The following is a 21,371-nucleotide window of genomic DNA, read 5'->3' as shown; positions in this document are numbered from 1 at the left end:
TCCTAAGTCTAACATTTTCTGAACCTCTTGTTTAATGCAGTCCCTAACATGGTGAGGCTGCCTATAAATCTTACTTTTGACAGGTAAACTGTCTCCAGTATTGATTGTATGCTCACACCCAGTAGTGGTACCTGGTATCAGTGAGAAGAGTTCAGAAAACTGACTTACTAGATTTGTTCAGTTGTCCTTCTGCTCAGCAGTAAGATAATCTGCCAGTACTACTCCCTCCACTAAGCCATCAGCTTCAGTGGTGGAGAAGAGATCAGGGAGTGGGTCACTCTCTTCTTCCTGTCCCTCATCTGTTGCCATGAGCAGGGTGAGATCAGCCCTGTCATAGTAGGGTTTTAGGCAGTTGACATGGAGCACCCTAAGGGGACTTTTGTTTGTGAATGATAAGGAGTAGTGAACTTGCATGTTACACCACACTCCTTCCACATTGCTTTGAGGTATGCAGAAATGAAGTTACTACCTATGTCTGACACCACTTCCTTAGGGAATCCCACCCTGGAAAATATTCCTAGGAGGGCCTTTGCCACTGCAGGAGCTGTAGTGGTCCTTAAAGGGATGGCTTCAGGATACCTAGTGGCATGGTCCACTACCACAAAGATAAAACTATTGCCTGAAGCTGTTGGCAGGTCAAGGGGGCCAACTATGTCAACCCCTACCCTTTCAAAGGGCACACCAACCACAGGAAGTGGAATTAAGGGGACATTTGGAGTGCCACCCGTCTTGCCACTGGCTTGGCAGGTCACACAAGAGCGACAAAACTCTTTAGTTTAGTGTCCTCTGACATATGAGGCCAGTGAAACAGGGGAACAAGCCTGTCCCAAGTTTACTTTGGCCCAAATGCTCAGCCAAAGGAATGGCATGTGCCAAGGTTAGAAAAAACTCCCTATACTGCAAAGGGATAACCAATCTCCTGGCAGCTCCAGGTTTAGGGTCCCTTGATTCAGTATACAGGAGGCTGTCTTCCCAATACACCTCATGGCTATCACTGACATTCCCATTCTACTGTTTCACAGCTTGCTGTCTTAAACCCTCTAGTGTGGGACAGGTCTGCTGTGCCACACTCAGCTCCTCCCTGGCAGGCCCCCCTGCACCCAAAAGCTCAGCAGTGTCTGCTGCCAGCGCCTCTGGTGTAGGTTCTGCACAGGGAGAGGATTCCTCTTCCTCAAGAGGGGAATCTTCTGGTGAGGGATGGATAGTGGGCGAGGATTTACCCTTACTACCCCTAGCTTTTGGGAGCACTTGGTCCATTGTTCCAGGATCCAAGTTTCCCTGTCCTTTTTTGCTTCTTGGCCTGAGCCCTTGTCAAAGCAAAACATATGCCCAGGTATGCCCAGCATTGTTGCATGAGCCTCCAACTCCACTTCAACCCAAGCTGATGTTTCCAAATCATTGCTTAGTAAGCAATCTACAGGTAATTCAGTGGCTACCACAACTTTCTTTGGATCAATAACCCCCACCCCGTCAGTTGAGATTCACAACAGCCATGGGGTGGCTAAGTGTGTTATTGTGAGCCTCAGTCACTAGGTACTGCTGACCAAGTAGGTGTTGATCAGGGTGGACCAGTTTATCTATCACCATAGTTACACTAGCTCCTGTGTCCTTGTAGACCTCAACATCAACACCATTTATTAGTGGAAGTTGCTTGTACTTACCCCATATTAAGGGGACAAGCAGCCAAGGTGGCAAAGTCAATACCACCATCAGAGACTAATACAGCCTCTGTGGTCTCCCTAACAAGACCAACCCCAACTACACTACCAATGGTGAGCCCAGCTATACCCTTAGATTGGCCATTTGTATAGACTTCCCACCACCACTGCTATTACTATGGGCACTAGAGGTTGCAGTTGGGGTTGTGGTAGTGGGAGGTTTGGTGTTTTTCTTTGGACAAGTGGAATCACTTGCCCAATGGCCTTTTACTTTACATAAATAACACCATGGCTTTTTTCTGATTGTGAGAAGAGGATTTGGACCCACAACCCCCAGAGGATTTTTGTGGGCCTGATGAAGACTCAGAATGTTTTTTATCTTTGTCCCCACCTTTGTCAGAAGAATTACCATCCTTCTTCTTGCCATCTTTGTCACCCCCTGTATGACATTTTCTGTTCACTCTTGTTCTGACCCATTTGTCTGCCTTCTTTACCAATTCTTGGGGATTTTTCAGATCTGAGTCTACCAAGTAGTGGTGCAACACATCAGACACACAATTGTTCAAAATATGCTCTCTCAGGATTCAATAATACAGGCTTTCATAGTCAGAAACTTTACTGCCATGTAACCATCCCTCCAACGCCTTCACTGAACAGTCTACAAAGTCTGTCCAGTCTTGAGAGGACTCTTTTCTGGCGGCTCTGAACTTAATCCTGTATTGTTCAGTGGTTAAGCCAAATCCATCCAAGAGTGTATCTTTCAAAACTTTGTAGTTGTTAGCATCACTTTCTCTGACAGTAAGTAGCCTTTCCCTACCCTTACCAGTGAAAGATAGCCACAAGATGGCAGCCCACTGCCTTTCAGGGACCAACTGTATCATACAGGCCCTCTCAAGTGCAGCAAACCACTTGTTAATGTCATCCCCCTCCTTGTAAGTGGGGACTATCTTATACAGGTTTCTGGAATCTTGTTCTCTCACAGGATTGCTATCACAAACACTGCTGCTACCACCATGGGGAACGTACCACAACCTCTGTCTTTCCCTCTCTACATCCAGATATTCCCTGTCTAAGGCCAGCTGCTGCTGTTTTAGCTTCAGCCTGGCCTCTTCCAACCTCAGCTTTCTGAGTTCCCTTTCCATAATGTTATCCTTAGGATGGGAGGCTTGGGAATTCTGTGGCACAGAAGACATTTGGGAATTGGCAGAGTGTGACCTGTCCCTAACTGCCTGGACTCTAGTAACCGGGCCTTCAGGAGTGAAAGGTGCCCTACTAGTGTGTGACCCCCTGTAGGAGGCTGGACTGGCTTGTAGTGAGTACCAAGGGGTACTTGCACCTTGCACCAGGCCCAGTTATCCCTTATTAGTGTATAGGGTGTCTAGCAGCTTAGGCTGATAGATAATGGTAGCTTAGCAGAGCAGCTTAGGCTGAACTAGGAGACGTGTGAAGCTACTACAGTACCACTTAGTGTCATATGCACAATATCATAAGAAAACACAATACACAGTTATACTAAAAATAAAGGTACTTTATTTTTATGACAATAAGTATCTTAGAGTGTACCCTCAGTGAGAGGATAGGAAATATACACAAGATATATATACACAATAGCAAAAATATGCAGTATAGTCTTAGAAAACAGTGCAAACAATGTATAGTTACAATAGGATGCAATGGGGAAACATAGGGATAGGGGCAACACAAACCATATACTCCAAAAGTGGAATGCGAACCACGAATGGACCCCAAACCTATGTGACCTTGTAGAGGGTCGCTGGGACTATTAGAAAATAGTGAGAGTTAGAAAAATAACCCTCCCCAAGACCCTGAAAAGTGAGTGCAAACTGCACTAAAGTTCCCCTAAGGACAAAATAGTCGTGTTAGAGGGAAAATGCAAGGAAAACACAAATCAGCAATGCAACAACGATGGATTCCTGACTGAGGGTACCTGTGGAACAAGGGGACCAAGTCCAAAAGTCACAAGCAACTCGGAGGTGGGCAAATGCCCAAGAAATGCCAGCGGTTGGTGCAAAGAAGCTCTTACTAGGCTGAAGAACTGTGAATACTGCATGAACGACAAGGGCTAGAGACTTCCCCTTTGGAGGATGGATCCCCCACGCCTTGGAGAGTCGTGCAGAAGTGTTTTCCCGCCGGATGGACGCCAACAAGCCTTGCTACACGCAAATCGTGTGTTTGGCGTTTTTGGACGCTGCTGGGGCCCAGGAGGGACCAGGAGGTCGCAAATTAGACCTGCAGAGAGAGGGGACATCGAGCAAGACAAAGAGCCCTCACTAAAGCAGGTAGCACCCGGAGAAGTGCCAGAAACAGGCACTACAAGGATGCGTGAAACGGTGATTGCCGAAGTTGCACAAAGGAGTCCCACGTCGCCGGAGACCAACTTAGAAAGTCGTGCAATGCAGGTTAGAGTGCCGTGGACCCAGGCTTGGCTGTGCACGAAGGATTTCCGCCGGATGTGCACAGGGGCCGGAGAAGTTTGCAAAATCGCGGTTCCCAGCAATGCAGCCCAGCGAGGTGAGGCAAGGACTTACCTCCACCAAACTTGGGCTGAAGAGTCACTGGACTGTGGGGGTCACTTGGACGGTATTGCTGGATTCGAGGGACCTCGCTCGTCGTGCTGAGAGGAGACCCAAGGGACCGGTAATGCAGCTTTTTGGTGCCTGCGGTTGCAGGGGGAAGATTCCGTCGACCCACGGGAGATTTCTTCGGAGCTTCTGGTGCAGAGAGGAGGCAGACTACCCCCACAGCATGCACAAGCAGGAAAACAGTCGAGAAGGCGGCAGGATCAGCGTTACAGAGTTGCAGTAGTCGTCTTTGCTACTATGTTGCAGGTTTGCAGGCTTCCAGCGCGGTCAGCGGTCGATTCCTTATCAGAAGGTGAAGAGGGAGATGCAGAGGAACTCGGCTGAGCTCATGCATTCGTTATCTAAAGTTTCCCCAGAGACAGAGACCCTAAATAGCCAGAAAAGAGGGTTTGGCTACCTAGGAGAGAGGAAAGGCTACTAACACCTGAAGGAGCCTATCACAAGGAGTCTCTGACGTCACCTGGTGGCACTGGCCACTCAGAGCAGTCCAGTGTGCCAGCAGCACCTCTGTTTCCAAGATGGCAGAGGTCTGGAGCACACTGGAGGAGCTCTGGACACCTCCCAGGGGAGGTGCAGGTCAGGGGAGTGGTCACTCCCCTTTCCTTTGTCCAGTTTCGCGCCAGAGCAGGGGCTAAGGGGTCTCTGAACCGGTGTAGACTGGCTTATGCAGAATTGGGCACATCTGTGCCCAACAAAGCATTTCCAGAGGCTGGGGGAGGCTACTCCTCCCCTGCCTTCACACCATTTTCCAAAGGGAGAGGGTGTCACACACTCTCTCAGAGGAAGTTCTTTGTTCTGCCATCCTGGGACAGGCCTGGCTGGACCCCAGGAGGGCAGCTGCCTGTCTGAGGGGTTGGCAGCAGCAGCAGCTGCAGTGAAACCCCAGGAAGGGCAGTCTGGCAGTACCAGGGTCTGTGCTACAGACCACTGGGATCATGGAATTGTACCAACAATGCCAGGATGGCATAGAGGGGGCAATTCCATGATCATAGACATGTTACATGGCCATATTCGGAGTTACCATGGTGAAGCTACATATAGGTAGTGACCTATATGTAGTGCACGCGTGTAATGGTGTCCCCGCACTCACAAAGTTCAGTGAATTGGCTCTGAACAATGTGGGGGCACCTTGGCTAGTGCCAGGGTGCCCTCACACTAAGTAACTTTGCACCTAACCTTTACCAGGTAAAGGTTAGACATATAGGTGACTTATAAGTTAATTAAGTGCAGTGTAAAATGGCTGTGAAATAACGTGGACGTTATTTCACTCAGGCTGCAGTGGCAGGCCTGTGTAAGAATTGTCAGAGCTCCCTATGGGTGGCAAAAGAAATGCTGCAGCCCATAGGGATCTCCTGGAACCCCAATACCCTGGGTACCTCAGTACCATATACTAGGGAATTATAAGGGTGTTCCAGTAAGCCAATGTAAATTGGTAAAAATGGTCACTAGCCTGTCAGTGACAATTTGGAAAGAAATGAGAGAGCATAACCACTGAGGTTCTGATTAGCAGAGCCTCAGTGAGACAGTTAGTCACTACACAAGTAACACATTCAGGCACACTTATGAGCACTGGGGCCCTGGGTTACCAGGGTCCCAGTGACACATACAACTAAAACAACATATATACAGTGAAAAATGGGGGTAACATGCCAGGCAAGATGGTACTTTCCTACACCCCCTCTCCCTCCCACGACCAATGTCACTAGATGGCCTGTTTCCTGCAGGTCCTTGGAAGAACCCTCCCCAGCATCCTCAGGGGACTCCTCTGAGTCTGGCTGGGTACCCCCCTCCTCTACCTCCTGATCCTGGGAAGGGCCAGACTGGCTCTGGTCACTTTCTAGGAGAAGGCTAAGGAGAAGATATTTTTTAGGATTCTTACCAATACTTAAACCTCTTATAATGCAGGGACCCCTCAAACTTTTAAAGTTTAGACTACCAGAGGTTGCCTGGACAACTGTGGGAGTTAGTTCTACTGCAGTCATGATTGTTAGAAAGGGTTTAGGACAGAGAGAAAAAAGTTTAGAAACTTTTAGAGAAAAGAGAAAAACTTTTAAAAACTTTTAAAAACTTTTAAAAACTTTTCTAAAACTTTTTAGAAAGTTTAAAGAAGGAGAGTTAAACTGTTTAGGTTAACCGTATATATTCTAAAGTATTTGGTATATGTTTTTCTTATGAAACCACCACTGATAAAGTGGTAAAGCAGTTACAAGTACTTATCCCACCGCTGCACCACCAATGTAGGAGGCTGGCCTGGCTTATAGTGGGTACCAGATGGTAGTTACACCTTGTGCCAGGTCCAGTTGTAGCAGCTTGGGCTGATAGAGGTAGCTATAGCAGAGCAGCTTAGGCTGAACTAGGAGACATGCGAAGCTCCTACTATACCACTTATATCATATAGCACTATATCATAAGAAACATAATACTCTAGGTACTTTATTTTAGTGAAAATATGCCAAAAGTATCTCAGAGGCTATACTCCCTTAGGAGGTAAATAAAATACACAAAATATACGCACAAACCAAAAACAGGTAAGTAAATAGTTAGAAAAGTAGTGCAAACACTGTATAATACAATAGGATGCAATAGGATGCAATAGGCTTAGCGGCAACACAAACCATATACTCCAAAAGTGGAATGCGAAGCACGAATGGACCCCAGGCCTAGTGTAGTGTGTAGAAGGTCGCTAGGAGTGTAAGAAAACACTAAGGGTGTCCAATATACCCCACCCCAAGACCCTGAAAAGCAGGAGTAAATTTACCCTACTACCCCAGAAACACACCAAAGTCATGATGGGGGATTCTGCAATGGCAACAACTGACTGCAAAGCACTGAAGACGGATTCCTGCACCTGAGGACCTGTAAAGGAAGGGGACCAAGTCCAAGAGTCAAGCAAGTGTCCAGGGGGGGGGCAGGAGCCCACTAAACTAAAGCCCTCCATACGAATTCCCATATTTTGCCCTGCTTCGATGAATTTGCCTAGAAAATTGTACCAGAGGATGTTACTTTGGTAGAGTTCCAGTTTATTTTCTTGGCCTTAGTGCCATGGTGCAATGCGGTGTCATGCCAAGGGGAAACACCACTGATTACATTATTGCAAACGACCCTCAGGAAATAGAGCGCTGCTCAGTGTTCTATCAGTGCACAACGCAGCACAGCTACCTTTGCCTGGAGGATTGTACATTTGGGTCTTGAATGGAAGTATTGCCTCTCTCAAACTAAACATGGTGTTTAAGTAGCTAAAGGTCAAAGTTATGGTGACACATTCCCTTCAAAACCAGGACTGGATTGGCCCATATGCCAGTGCGTGCTAGTATTATAGAACTAAAGGCTGCAGTAGTATATAGTGTCTCACTACCAAATATTTCAGGCCCTTTGCATCAAAAAACTGCGCAGCCTGACAAGTAAACAAATTATGTAAATTCAAAGAGGCAGGATCTAGGCATCTTAACCAGCTTAACATAGTGATATACATTAACCAATTGTGATAAATATTAAAGTTCTGTTAAACATATGAGATACATAATGTGGTGAAACCAGTGTAGGTAGGAGTGCTGGCAATACTGTGGTCAGTGCAAAATGGATTATATGCTTCTTTAAATTACTCCACCAAAATCAACAAAATTCAAAACAGGCTCAATGTTTGGCAGTTCAATAAGGAAAAAAGTTACAATGAGCCCTGTAGCACCACACTGGCTGTATACTGCAGCTGCAGTGAATGATAACGCTCTATAAGAAATTGGGTTGTTGGGTGACTGGGGTGTGAGCCCTGGTCAAGCAGAAACCACAAACTGTGTCAGTGTGAGGCTCACACAAACCCCAAATTAACCCGCGTTCAACCCCCCGGTAGCTCGGACAGAGAAGCCAGGCTTAATTCAGAGGCAATGTGTAAAATGTTGTGCAACACTTCAAACAGTATAAAAGTGAGAACACCATACAAAAAGGATATAAATAAAACATGAGCAAAATACCAAAAATCCAATTAGTAGAACCAGATAAATGCAATTTTAAATATTTCAGTAAGAATAATGGCAAAAAGCACTAAGAGCCAACTATGGATATCTAGTTACTGCAACCGGAACAAAGTCACAAGTTCAGCCTGACCACATACAGGTTGACTGAAAGGCCCATTTTTGTCCATGCAACAAAGTCCCCTAAATTCTGGTTTGCGGATCTTTGCGAGGATCCACATTGTGAATGCTTTGCACATTCGGGGCAATGAATTGGTTCAGAGATGCTGAGGGACTGTGATGTCGAGTCCGGCATTATCGTTGAGGTTGCTGTTGATGAGCGATGCGAGGGCCTCTACACAGATTGCATCATGCTGTGGCGATTTCAAAGAGACTTTGGGCTGCTGGTGGGCTGCAGGTCTTTGTGACGGGTCCGCTTTACGCAGTAGTGCCAATCTGCCTGTTCTTGTCGAAGTTAAGCCGCATAGCAGCGGAGATGACTTGGGTCCACAGAGGCTGGCAGATCAACTTCGGCTCATTTACAGGGCAGACTCGCAGATGGCAGCGCCCACGTGCTGTCGTCAAGCCTTCTGTCTCTGAGGATCAAATCAGGAGGCCAGCCAACTAGCCACTGAAGTCACTGTGGGGTCCTGGGTTCAACAGATGATGGTCCAGCCCTTCTAACCCAGGTAAAAGGGCAGCAGGCAGCACAGCAGGGCAGCATCCTTCAGAGCAGCAGTTGAACGGAGTGGCAGTATTTTCAGCAGCAGAGTGCTTCCTGTCAGAGTATCCACAGACCCAGAAGTGCACTGAAGAGCTGATGCCTGATGTCCAGTATTGATACCCAGTTGTGCCTTTGAATTGGGAGACGCTTCTAGAGACTTGCCTTTGAAGTGCACACATGCCCTGCCTTCCTATTCCCAACTCTTGTCTAACTACAGGGGATGTGCAACTCTTTGTCTGGGGACAGGACACAGCCTATGCAAGTGTAAGTGTGGCTGTGCACAGCTCCTCTCTCCCACTCTGCCAGTGATCCCCATCCAGGCACACTTAAGCTCCCATTGTGTATGACTGTCTAGGAGGAATACACAAAGCCCAACTGTCACTTACACCCAGTCATGTGACCCAGGCACAGGCCGCAGGCACCAAATGGATAAGGTAGGAAAATGCCAACCTTCTAAAAGTGGCATTTTCAAAATTGTAATTTAAAGTCTGACTTCACCGTAAGTTAGGATTTTTCATTTCAGTTCCAAAGACACCAAACATGACCTGTCCCTCTGTTCACATTTGGAAATTATAGCTTGATAAATGTAATAAGGTAATGTCAATGTTATTCTATGGGAGAGATCTAACATGCAGTAGTTTTTCACTACCCGGACATGTGCAATTTAATGATACGTGTCCAGCTTTTTAGATACATTGCACTGTGCCCTTTGGACTGTCCAGAGCCTAAGCTCGGGGTGACTGATACGTATTAAAAAGGAAGGCTCGGACCTGGCAAAAGGTTTATTTTGCCAGATCACGATGGCAGTTTAATATTGTACACACACATGCTGCAATGAGAGGCCAGAAGCATGTTTTAAAAGTGAGATCAGTGCTACAGATTACAGGTAGCATTTACTTTACAGGCTCTGAACACATACAGTGCACTTTACTAAGGACTTACAAGTAAACTAAATATGTCAATCTGGAATAAACCAATCTTGTCATGTTTTAAGGAGCGGGCACACATACCTTGGCACTGGTCAGCAGTGGTAAACTGGGCAGAGTCGTAAAGCCAGCCAAAATTAAATCAGCAAAACAGGAGGTCCGAAAGTGAAAGGTTAGGGAAATAACCACACCAAGGATGGCAGGTCTAACAACATGTAACCCAATACCATTAACTCTTCGAATTCAGCTCATCAGGAGAGTTAGCAAGAAAACAACAGAGAGACCCCCACAGCACCCCTTCACTTGAAGCTTCTTCACTTATGTAGAAAAGGAAAACATAATTCTGCAACAGGCACTATTGAATCAGCTACCTCGTCAACTCCTTGTATGGAGAAGCATGTCATTCCACCCAGAAGCTCAATGAATGCTTGAAGGGAAACTATTGCAAAGTTGCCAGGTGATTCTACTGACCATGTAAGACAATACTTAAAACACAGACACGGTGGCTACTTAAAGTGGCCTGTGACATCAGGGACATCTGAGGCAGAGCACTGTGTCTTCACAAAGACCCTATGCAGTCCTGGGGATGAGCCCTATACCTTTCCAACTAACGCCGTGTGTTCCTAGATAGGCCTTGGCACCGTCTCTGACTCGGTGCTTGTCACCTCTCTGAAATCTGATTCCAGGCTTGGTCCTGTATTCTCACCAACACCCTATGTATTCATCATCAGGTGGCACCCTATGTATTCATCAGCAGATGGCACCATATGTGTTCATCAGCAGATGACACCCTATGTATTCATCATCAGATGACACCCTATGTGTTCATCATCAGATGCCACCCTATGTATTCATCAGCAGATGACACCCTACGTATTCATAAGCAGGTGACACCCTATGTATTCATCATCAGATGAGCAGATGGCACCCTATGTATTCATCAGCAGGTGACACCCTATGTGTTCATCAGCAGGTGACACCCTACAGTATGTATTCATCATCAGATGACACCCTATGTATTCATTAGCAGATGACACCCCATGTATTCATCAGCAGATGACACCCTATGTATTCATCATCAGATGAGCAGATGGCACCCTATGTATTCATCAGCAGGTGACACCCTATGTATTCATCAGCAGATGACACCCTATGTATTCATCAGCAGATGGCACCCTATGTATTCATCAGCAGATGGCACCCTATGTATTCATCAGCAGGTATGTATTCATCAGCAGGTGACACCCTATGTATTCATCATCAGATGGCACCCTATGTATTCATCAGCAGGTGGCACCCTATGTATTCATCATCAGATGGCACCCTATGTATTCATCAGCAGATGGCACCCTATGTATTCATCATCAGATGACACCCTATGTATTCATCAGCAGATGGCACCCTATGTATTCATCATCAGATGGCACCCTATGTATTCATCATCAGATGACACCCTATGTATTCATCATCTATGTATTCATCATCAGATGACACCCTATGTATTCATCAGCAGGTGACACCCTATGTATTCATCATCAGATGAGTAGATGGCGCCCTATGTATTCATCAGCAGATGACACCCTATGTATTCATCAGCAGATGGCACCCTATGTATTCGTCAGCAGATGGCACCCTATGTGTTCATCATCAGGTGACACCCTATGTATTAATCATCAGGTGACACCCTATGCATTCATCAGCAGGTGGCACTCTATGTATTCATAAGCAGATGACACCTGATGTATTCATCAGCAGATGAGCAGATGGCACCCTATGTATTCATCAGCAGATGACACCCTATGTATTCATCAGTAGATGGTACCCTATGTGTTCATCAGCAGATGGCACCCTATGTATTCATCAGCAGATGGTACCCTTTCCTGTGTATTCATCATCAGATGCCACCCTGTGTATTCATCAGCAGATGACACCCTATGTATTCATCAGCAGATGGCGCCCTATGTATTCATCAGCAGATGACACCCTATGTATTCATCAGCAGGTGGCGCCCTATGTATTCATCAGCAGATGGCACCCTATGTATTCATCAGCAGATGGCGCCCTATGTATTCATCAGCAGATGACACCCTATGTATTCATCAGCAGGTGGCATCCTATGTATTCATCAGCAGATGACACCCTATGTATTCCTCAGATGACACCCTGTGTATTCATCATCAGATGACACCCTATGTATTCATCAGCAGATGACACCCTATGTATTCATCAGCAGATGACACCCTGTGTATTCATCAACAGATGGCACCCTATGTATTCATCAGCAGATGGCGCCCTGTGTATTCATCATCAGGTGACACCCTGTGTATTCATCAGCAGGTGGCACCCTATGTATTCATCAGCAGATGGCACCCTATGTATTCATCATCAGGTGACACCCTATGTATTCATCAGCAGATGGCACCCTATGCATTCATCATCAGGTGACACCCTATGTATTCATCATCAGATGACACCCTATGTATTCATCAGCAGATGACACCCTATGTATTCATCAGCAGATGGCACCCTATGTATTATGTATTCATCATCAGGTGACACCCCATGTATTCATCAGCAGATGGCGCCCTATGTATTCATTAGCAGGTGACACCCTATGTATTCATCAGCAGATGGTGCCCTGTGTATTCATCAGCAGATGGCGCCCTGTGTATTCATCAGCAGATGACACCCTATGTATTCATTAGCAGGTGACACCCTATGTATTCATCAGCAGATGGCGCCCTATGTATTCATCAGCAGATGACACCCTATGTATTCATCAGCAGATGGCACCCTATGTATTCATCAGCAGATCACACCCTAAGTATTCATCAGCAGGTGGCGCCCTATGTGTTCATCAGCAGATGACACCCTATGTATTCATCAGCAGGTGGCGCCCTATGTGTGCATCAGCAGATGACACCCTATGTACTCATCATCAGATGACACCCTATGTATTCATCAGCAGGTGGCGCCCTATGTATTCATCATTGGATGACACCTGAGGTATTCATCAGCAGATGAGCAGATGGCACCCTATGTATTCATCAGCAGATGGCGCCCTATGTATTCATCAGCAGATGGCGCCCTATGTATTCATCATCAGATGGCACCCTATGTATTCATCAGCAGGTGACACCCTATGTATTCATCAGCCGATGAGCAGATGACACCCTATGTATTCATCATCAGGTGACACCCTATGTGTTCATCAGCAGGTGACACCCTGTGTATTCATCATCAGGTGACACCCTATGTATTCATCAGCAGATGAGCAGATGGCGCCCTATGTATTCATCAGCAGATGGCACCCTATGTACTCATCAGCAGATGACACCCTATGTATTCATCATCAGATGGCACCCTATGTATTCAAGAGCAGATGGCACCCTATGTATTCATCAGCAGATGACACCCTATGTATTCATCATCAGATGGTACCCTATGTGTTCATCATCAAATGCACCCTATGTATTCTTCAGCAGATGGCGCCCTATGTATTCATCAGCAGGTGACACCTTATGTATTCATCAGCAGATGGCACCCTATGTATTCATCATCAGATGCACCCTATGTGTTCATCATCAGATGACACCCTATGTGTTCATCAGCAGATGGCACCCTATGTATTCATCAGGAGATGAGCAGATGGCACCCTATGTATTCATCAGCAGATGACACCCTATGTATTCATCAGCAGATGACACCCTATGTGTTCATCAGCAGGTGACACCCTATGTATTCATCAGCAGATGACACCCTATGTATTCATCAGAAGATGAGCAGATGGCACCCTATGTATTCATCAGTAGATGACACCTGATGTATTCATCAGCAGATGAGCAGATGGCACCCTATGTATTCATCAGCAGATGACACCCTATGTATTCATCAGCAGGTGACACCCTATGTATTAATCAGCAGATGGCACCCTATGTATTCATCAGCAGATGGCACCCTATGTATGCATCAGCAGATGACACCCTATGTATTCATCAGCAGGTGACACCCTATGTATTAATCAGCAGATGGCACCCTATGTATTCATCAGCAGATGGCACCCTATGTATGCATCAGCAGATGACACCCTATGTATTCATCATCAGATGGCACCCTATGTATTCATCATCAGATGGCACCCTATGTATTCATCATCAGATGACACCCTATGTGTTCATCATCAGATGCCACCCTATGTATTCATCAGCAGATGACACCCTATGTGTTCATCAGCAGATGGCACCCTATGTATTCATCAGGAGATGAGCAGATGGCACCCTATGTATTCATCAGCAGATGACACCCTATGTATTCATCAGCAGATGACACCCTATGTATTCATCAGCAGGTGACACCCTATGTGTTCATCAGCAGGTGACACCCTATGTATTCATCAGCAGGTGACACCCTATGTATTCATCAGCAGATGAGCAGATGGCACCCTATGTATTCATCAGCAGATGACACCTGATGTATTCATCAGCAGATGAGCAGATGGCACTCTATGTATTCATCAGCAGATGACACCCTATGTATTCATCAGCAGGTGACACCCTATGTATTAATCAGCAGATGGCACCCTATGTATTCATCAGCAGATGGCACCCTATGTATTCATCAGCAGATGACACCCTATGTGTTCATCATCAGATGGCAGCCTATGTGTTCATCATCAGATGGCACCCTATGTATTCATCATCAGATGGCACCCTATGTTTTCATCAGCAGATGACACCCTATGTATTCATCATCAGATGGCACCCTATGTATTCATCATCAGATGGCACCCTATGTATTCATCATCAGATGACACCCTATGTGTTCATCATCAGATGCCACCCTATGTATTCATCAGCAGATGACACCCTATGTGTTCATCAGCAGATGGCACCCTATGTATTCATCAGGAGATGAGCAGATGGCACCCTATGTATTCATCAGCAGATGACGCCCTATGTATTCATCAGCAGATGACACCCTATGTATTCATCAGCAGATGACACCCTATGTGTTCATCAGCAGGTGACACCCTATGTATTCATCAGCAGGTGACACCCTATGTATTCATCAGCAGATGAGCAGATGGCACCCTATGTATTCATCAGCAGATGACACCTGATGTATTCATCAGCAGATGAGCAGATGGCACTCTATGTATTCATCAGCAGATGACACCCTATGTATTCATCAGCAGGTGACACCCTATGTATTAATCAGCAGATGGCACCCTATGTATTCATCAGCAGATGGCACCCTATGTATTCATCAGCAGATGACACCCTATGTGTTCATCATCAGATGGCAGCCTATGTGTTCATCATCAGATGGCACCCTATGTATTCATTAGCAGGTGACACCCTATGTATTCATCAGCAGATGACACCCTATGTATTCATCAGCAGGTGACACCCTATGTATTACTCATCAGATGGCACCCTATGTGTTCATCATCAGATGGCACCCTATGTATTCATCGTCAGATGGCACCCTATGTATTCATCAGCAGATGACACCCTATGTGTTCATCATCAGATGGCACCCTATGTATTCATCATCAGATGGCACCCTTTGTATTCATCATCAGATGGTACCCTATGTATTCATCAGCAGATGACACCCTATGTGTTCATCAGCAGAGCTCTGCATTCTTCTCACGGACACAAGATGTGATTCTACATTGAGATACTCAGCCTCCTCACTGGTACCCTGTGGCCCGGCCCCCTTCTCATTGATACCCTGGCCAGTTCTGTACATTCACTGGGACTGTTTAGTCCCTAGCACGTCTGCAGAGTTTGCCGATAACTTGTCGGAGGTGCTCTCCCTCTGAGCTTGAAGTTTCCTTGTTTGGTGTCTGTGATATCAAGAATCTGGCTACACCCTGAATGTGGTTCTACCTAAGGTGACTCCACCAATATCTAAGGTCTAATCTTCCTCCAAAAGACTTCAGTGATGGCACATATCCTCCCATGAGGATACACCGTACCTCACAGGACCAGCTGCAGAGGAGCTTCTGTTTCATGGCAACATCTGCCAGGAAGACGCTTCCATGACTGAAAGGCCCACTGACATCATCTGCAGGTCAAGGTTTCTGTCATTCTGCAAGGAGTTTTCATCCTTTCCTCCTTCTGAGATCAGTAGCTTAAGTACCAATAAATGTGTAACAGTAAAAGGCACTAGTTACCCATAACTTGGCATGATGTCCATGCTCCTGGTGTTACTGGTGACTGGGTCACACTGAAGGATGGCAATGCGGAACATCGACCCCCTTACAAGGCAGACCCCAGGGGTGCACTGCAAACGCTGGTCCTGCATCTGGGCGAGCCCCAGTTGTTCCCACACAGAGGTTCGGGCAGGTGACCTCTCTGTCTGAAGGAAGAGTGATCTGTAGTGTGCGAATGGATCTCATCATTGTGATGGAGCTGCTAACTGATGCCACCAGCCTCGTCACAATAAACGAAGGGCTTAGAAGCAGCACACGTTTGCTAAGTAGCGCTACCCTAAAAGCAAGTAACTATCTTTCATGAAGGCAGCACAGTGTTGAAATATACTGACTGTGTATTTTGTACCGGACTGCAGTCAGTTGAGTGTACAACTGCAAGAAATACTTGCCTCTAAGACTGATCACATATTAAGGAGGTTATTTAAGACCCAATGAGTAATAAAAGGGGGACAAAAACACCTCTGCAAAAATGGCATAGCTACTGCTAACTGCCCATGCAGGAACAGGAACAGGAGCGGGGGCAATGTGCCACATCTTTTGTGGGCATTTGTGCTAAAACTGAGCCATACATGTGCCCCCTACTTATTCATTCACACTTGTGTCTCAGGGCGCTGTGTTCCAAACACACAATCAGTAAAGCAGCAGAGAGCAAGTGTCTGACGTCAGCACAGAAAAGGGGGTCACTGCAGTGAGGGCCACAGCCTCGGGCGCTAGTCACTGAATTAAATGTCTTCTTCCAAAATCACCTCCCACATAAGCCAGCTGGTGGCAGCGAGCACTGGCCACAAATCTTTCTTTATCGGACACTTAACGCGGCTTTGGCACATCTGGACACGAGGGTCCCTTCCTGCTAGTCCCACCAGTGTGTCATGAGTGATTGGTGTGTAACACGCCAGAGAATGACGGACAATGATGTCCTTACACACAGCGTTGAGAATAGACTCACATTCATACCAGGAAGAGGTTTGGGGGTGAGACTGCGTGATTGGAGCACATTGGAGGCACCTTGGAGGGTTAGGTTAGACATGTCCCGCCTCGGAGCTGCCCTGTGCTGGGGAGACCCTGTGCCAGTCCGGGGGCACAGCGTTGAGAATAGACTCACATTCATACCAGGAAGAGGTTTGGGGGTGAGACTGCGTGATTGGAGCACATTAGAGGCACCTTGGAGGGTTTGGTTAGACATGTCCCGCCTCGGAGCTGCCCTGTGCTGGGGAGACCCTGTGCCAGTCCGGGGGCACAGCGTTGAGAATAGACTCACATTCATACCAGGAAGAGGTTTGGGGGTGAGACTGCGTGATTGGAGCACATTGGAGGCACCTTGGAGGGTTTGGTTAGACATGTCCCGCCTCGGAGCTGCCCTGTGCTGGGGAGACCCTGTGCCAGTCCGGGGGCACAGCGTTGAGAATAGACTCACATTCATACCAGGAAGAGGTTTGGGGGTGAGACTGCGTGACTGGAGCACATTAGAGGCACCTTGGAGGGTTTGGTTAGACATGTCCCGGCTCGGAGCTGCCCTGTGCTGGGGAGACCCTGTGCCAGTCCGGGGGCACAGCGTTGAGAATAGACTCACATTCACACCAGGAAGAGGTTTGGGGGTGAGACTGCCTGATTGGAGCACATTGGAGGCACCTTGGAGGGTTTGGTTAGACATGTCCCGGCTCGGAGCTGCCCTGTGCTGGGGAGACCCTGTGCCAGTCCTGGGGCACAGCGTTGAGAATAGACTCACATTCATACCAGGAAGAGGTTTGGGGGTGAGACTGCGTGATTGGAGCACATTGGAGGCACCTTGGAGGGTTTGGTTAGACATGTCCCGGCTCGGAGCTGCCCTGTGCTGGGGAGACCCTGTGCCAGTCCGGGGGCACAGCGTTGAGAATAGACTCACATTCATACCATGAAGAGGTTTGGGGGTGAGACTGCGTGATTGGAGCACATTAGAGGCACCTTGGAGGGTTTGGTTAGACATGTCCCGCCTCGGAGCTGCCCTGTGCTGGGGAGACCCTGTGCCAGTCCGGGGGCACAGCGTTGAGAATAGACTCACATTCATACCATGAAGAGGTTTGGGGGTGAGACTGCGTGATTGGAGCACATTAGAGGCACCTTGGAGGGTTTGGTTAGACATGTCCCGGCTCGGAGCTGCCCTGTGCTGGGGAGACCCTGTGCCAGTCCTGGGGCACAGCGTTGAGAATAGACTCACATTCATACCATGAAGAGGTTTGGGGGTGAGACTGCGTGATTGGAGCACATTAGAGGCACCTTGGAGGGTTTGGTTAGACATGTCCCGCCTCGGAGCTGCCCTGTGCTGGGGAGACCCTGTGCCAGTCCGGGGGCACAGCGTTGAGAATAGACTCACATTCATACCAGGAAGAGGTTTGGGGGTGAGACTGCGTGATTGGAGCACATTAGAGGCACCTTGGAGGGTTTGGTTAGACATGTCCCGGCTCGGAGCTGCCCTGTGCTGGGGAGACCCTGTGCCAGTCCGGGGGCACAGCGTTGAGAATAGACTCACATTCATACCAGGAAGAGGTTTGGGGTGAGACTGCGTGATTGGAGCACATTGGAGGCACCTTGGAGGCTTTGGTTAGACATGTCCCGGCTCGGAGCTGCCCTGTGCTGGGGAGACCCTGTGCCAGTCCTGGGGCACAGCGTTGAGAATAGACTCACATTCATACCATGAAGAGGTTTGGGGGTGAGACTGCCTGATTGGAGCACATTGGAGGCACCTTGGAGGGTTAGGTTAGACATGTCCCGCCTCGGAGCTGCCCTGTGCTGGGGAGACCCTGTGCCAGTCCGGGGGCACAGCGTTGAGAATAGACTCACATTCATACCAGGAAGAGGTTTGGGGGTGAGACTGCGTGATTGGAGCACATTAGAGGCACCTTGGAGGGTTTGGTTAGACATGTCCCGGCTCGGAGCTGCCCTGTGCTGGGAGACCCTGTGCCAGTCCGGGGGCACAGCGACACAGCCCATGCCACAGCTCCTGCCAGCGCAGGGTTGGCTGTTCCTGCAGCCTACCTGTGCGGATGTTCTGTGGGCACCAGGAGGGCACTGGGCACGAAGCCCCCTGGCACTGAGCCGGCTCTATGCCAAGCTTCTCATTTTAAAAGTGGCGCAAATAGGATGGGTTTTTTCAGGTTTTGGATTCGTTGCGGAAACGCTAGACCTGCTTGAAATTTAGTTCATGAAACTCACATTACAGAACATGAATGACATTTTCATGTTCCATAAACAATTGTTTGCACATTTACAGCATGAGCGCTTTTGTCTGTAAGTCTGCTTCCCGTTGGGCTCTCATGTGCCTTTTCTGTTCCAACATACACCCTTGTGAGAGTATCTGAGATGGAATGAAATGTACCTCACTCGAAAACATTGGACTCAGAAAAGAGTGTTAATGTGCTGCCTCCCTAAACACTGATGTGCTTCACTCATTCTTCGACACCGGTGATGAATACTTACAAAGCCATCATGCAGCGACATCAGAGCAAACATCGCACATGTAACATATATGTAAACATGCAACTGCTACACAGGAGAGTATCCACTTTTATAAAAAGGCCATCAAATGCAAAGATCCCATCATGTATCTCATCTTCACAAGGTGAGCTTTGTTGCGCCCTCACGGACAGGCCTGGCCGGTCTCCATCAGTCATTACCAATGACTGAACTCTGATTAATAATCAGTCGATCATGCCTTGGAAGACAAGATTCAATTGATTGTGCGTTTCTCTGCTTCTCAAAGCACATGACCACCAAAAAAATAAATGTGCAACGTCAGTAGCTCCATTTGATGAATATTTTGCTTTAAAAATGTTACATACAATTAAAAAGGCCATTGAACTCAAGTATGAAGTTTCCTGATGGGTACGCTTCTTAAAAATCATTATCCTGTTTGTTGCTACAGGGGCAGAGCAGAGCAAAAAAATTAAACACACAGGGTGAAACACATGTCCCCACAAAGCAATTTGTAAAAACTGCACAGATGTTTCTGGAGGCATTTCCACTCATTTAGAGGACTTTGCCTTGTGGGGACCTAGTTTCAGGTCCCCACTGTGTAATCAAGCCCCCACAAAGCTAGTAACACAAACACACACACTCACATGCGCTGCCGTCTGCTGCAGGACAGGTCTCTCCAGTGCAGGCTGTGCGAGGTGACCCAGAAACTAGAACATGCACTGTAGCTCTGTCAGGGGTGGGGCTGCCAGAGGTGCAGCAGGTCCAGAGGTCATTTTAGCTGTGGGTGTGATCCACAGACATGTTCTCCTCCCAGATCCTGGCACCACCTCTGACTCAGTGTGTGGTGTGTGCAGGCGGAGGACAGAGGCATTTGGTGGGGGTTGGGTCACTGCACATGGCACAAAAATAAACCATGGATCAATCCAACATTCTCCTCAGGAGACTTCCACAAATCTGTCAAAAACAAATGTGTGAGGGGTGCAGCTGGCCTCCAGCTTCAGGTGGCTGGGGGGGCAAGGCTAGGGGGTGTAACATGTCAAGTAGTGCAGGGGGGCTCACACAGAACGGGGTGCAGCTGGACCCCACCTCAGGGGGCCTGGGGCTGGGGGACTCATGGGTGGCTAACAAGTCAAGCAGTGCACACATCTTTCCCTTACCTGATCAGCATGGAGAGCACACCAGAGGTCACCTTCTAACAGATGGGGACCACCACTGCAATGGAACAGGACAGACAAGACAGCAAACAGAGACCTAGAAAAACAAGACAAGGATTTATGAACAGGTTTTAGAAATAAAGAACAAGAAAACAAGGGTCAAGGGCAGGCTGTAACCACCAGGCACTGGGATAAGAAAGGACTCGTAGGTACAGGGAACTGGAACTAGGATTCACACCAAGGAACTCGAGGCTGTACCCACCAGGCACTGGGACAAACAAGGCCTAGTTGTTACAGGGAACTAGAACTAGGATTCTGAGAAAGGAACTCAAGGCTGTGCACACCAGGCACTGGACAAGAAAGGACTCGTAGGTACAGGGAACTGGAACTAGCATTCACAGCAAGGAACTCGAGGCTGTACCCACCAGGCACTGGGACAAACAAGGTCTCATTGTTACAGGGAACTAGAACTAGGATTCTGAGAAAGGAACTCAAGGCTGTACCCACCAGGCACCGCAGCAAGAAAGGCCTCGTAGGTAGAAGGAACTGGAACTAGGATTCGGAGAAAGGAACTCAAAGCTGTTCCCACCAGGCACTGGGACAACAAAGGCTTCGTCGGTCAGGGAACTGGAACTACGATTCAGAGAAAGGAACTCGAAGCTGTACCCACCAGGCACTGGGACAAAAAA

The 21,371-nt window shown here is 47.6% G+C and overlaps 1 protein-coding gene across 2 annotated transcripts in view; it reads right to left on the bottom strand.

Moving 5' to 3' along the window:
* LOC138295312 (NXPE family member 4-like) overlaps positions 1-20,779 on the bottom strand; it is a 557,878-nt gene extending 537,099 nt beyond the window's left edge. Inside the window, exon 1 of one of the 2 annotated variants that reach the window (XM_069233530.1) lies at positions 20,686-20,779. The gene's annotated coding sequence lies outside the window, so the exon portion shown is untranslated. Of the gene's footprint in view, positions 1-20,172; positions 20,246-20,685 lie in introns of those variants that run through there. The other variant, XM_069233529.1, reaches the window with a different exon arrangement.
* Between the last annotated feature and the right edge of the window lie 592 nt (positions 20,780-21,371).

The sequence above is a fragment of the Pleurodeles waltl genome, chromosome 5 (assembly GCF_031143425.1).
Source record: "Pleurodeles waltl isolate 20211129_DDA chromosome 5, aPleWal1.hap1.20221129, whole genome shotgun sequence".
NCBI classification, from domain to species: Eukaryota; Metazoa; Chordata; class Amphibia; order Caudata; family Salamandridae; genus Pleurodeles; species Pleurodeles waltl.
The sequence above is the reverse complement of the archived record's forward strand: the minus strand, read 5'-3'. Positions and strand labels throughout refer to the sequence as shown.